The following is a 2097-nucleotide window of genomic DNA, read 5'->3' as shown; positions in this document are numbered from 1 at the left end:
CGCGCCCACAACTAACTGTTCTATATAATAGATAACGCTAGCTGTTGTTAGCTATGCAATTTCCCTGTTACGTAAAAAATTGTTTCGAATAAAAAAAACGCAGTCAAATCTCGCGCCACCAGATTTGCCGCATTGGCTGACGGGATGCTGACGTGACCACAACGTTTGTATACACGCCATCGGCGCCATTTTGTTTCTTTGTTTAAATTTTACGGCAAAAGATCTCAAAGGGATTTACACTATGAGTGTACAGTTTGTGGACTCAAGTTGTACATAAGAAGGTGATGACTTCACTGCCGACATACTTACCTTCATTTTAAGCCCAAATTGACACCGATGTCATTTAATTCGACATAGATAAACATGCTTGTTGTTGCGGAAGGCTTGTGTGTGCTTGTGTGTGGTTGTGTTTCGTGTATAGCTCTAGCGTACGTTCGCCAAAATTCTGACAAATGAGCGGCGTAACTAAGCGACTTCCACTATATATGTTGAATATCCGTATGTTCTAAACTTTTATTGAAGCAAGTAGTTGTCGTGAACGCCAACATGAGGAAAGGTTACAGTCCCCGCCGCCGCTGGTCGGTGTTTACTGCGGGGACAGGTTACAGTCCGGCCGCCGCTGGCCAGCCAACTCCCCTCGGGCTCAACTCCCCCGTAGCGGTAATTTAGGCAGGCGGGCGAATGGCTCTCGGCTGCCGAAGGAAAACGGCTAACCGATACTAGTTTGGCATCCAGGGTATGTTTACTGCGGGGAAAGGTTACAGTCCCGCCGCCGCGGTCGAAAATCTGCCGCCGCAGCCGAAAATTCATCTGCAGAATTCATCAAAATTGGGGGGAATCACTACAGTACAGAGAAATGATGGTAACTATAATGTGTAACGAAAGCACTTTTCCGTGTGTAACGAAATAACTGAATCAATGTAACGAAATGACTATAGGTCCATGTAACGAACTGGTCATGTAACGAAACGACCGGTTACCGTCCTGGAAGCTACTTGGAAAAATCAAGAAAGTTTGATTTTAAACCTCCTCGGAAAAATATAGTTTAGAGCCCCCCAACATGTAACGCCTTTTTTACATCACCTCCTGTACGCCAATACAATAGTTTTTGCTTAGACTGCTATATTTTCTCCTTCATACTATCACAGGTAAGAAGCAAATCATGCAGTTAATAAAAGATAACTTAGCAGATTCACCCCCCTCCCCCAAGGACGAATATAAACTCAGCAGGATGAGCAGTGTCCGGAACTCCTCATAGCTTACCTGTCACCGGCAAATGTTGTCTTCAGTCCTTAAGGATTACAAGAAGCGACAGCTTTGTTTCCTTCTGTCCCGAGCCAGCCCCACAATGCTGCACCAAGCTCCGGAGAAAAATGTTCAAGAGAACGCAAAATGGGGTACCCAAAATGGCGACGCGTCCTTGTCGGTCGGTTGGATGACCCCGCAACAGCGCCACTAGGCGATTCTTGATAGTACTGCACTACGCATAATTTGATAAATGGTGGACCCACCAAGAACAATGGTGGATGATCTCAGTAGTTAGCCTGGGTACCATCCTTACGTCCGCTCCCACAGTCCCACGGACGTTAACTAACCAGGACGGTACCCAGGCTACTCATCTAAAATATGTCATCTAAAATATGCAGTGAATATATCTGCTGATGGTATGACACCTTTTTTTGCCGACTCTAAGTATTTAAAAGCTCCTGAACTGAAACAAGAGGAGGATAAAAAGACTTAGTTATTGCCTATGTCCTTCACTCCTGTGAGACTAAGTTAACCTGACCAAGTGATGAGTAATATGAGATCCTTAGTCTAAACAGTTCTAGCAGCTAATGTGTACCTAATATTGCTCCCTTATGGACAAGTAACATGAAAGAACATTTTCTGACATAAAAGGAAAAACTACTACGGTAGTAACATGCAGAAAACTCTTCTGCTGTTGCAGAACAACATATCCTTTACTTCATGCTTTACTTTAATGTTTTAATTGTATACAGAAACAAAACATACTTCATAAACATGTTTGAAATAATAATCCAGGATTTATTAGCTATCTCAGTTGCATAGGAGGGTGTTTTATGCTAATTAGTGGTC

The sequence above is a fragment of the Branchiostoma belcheri genome, unplaced genomic scaffold (assembly GCF_001625305.1).
Source record: "Branchiostoma belcheri isolate BF01 breed outbred unplaced genomic scaffold, Haploidv18h27 scaffold22, whole genome shotgun sequence".
Lineage (NCBI taxonomy): Eukaryota > Metazoa > Chordata > Leptocardii > Amphioxiformes > Branchiostomatidae > Branchiostoma > Branchiostoma belcheri.
The sequence above is the reverse complement of the archived record's forward strand: the minus strand, read 5'-3'. Positions refer to the sequence as shown.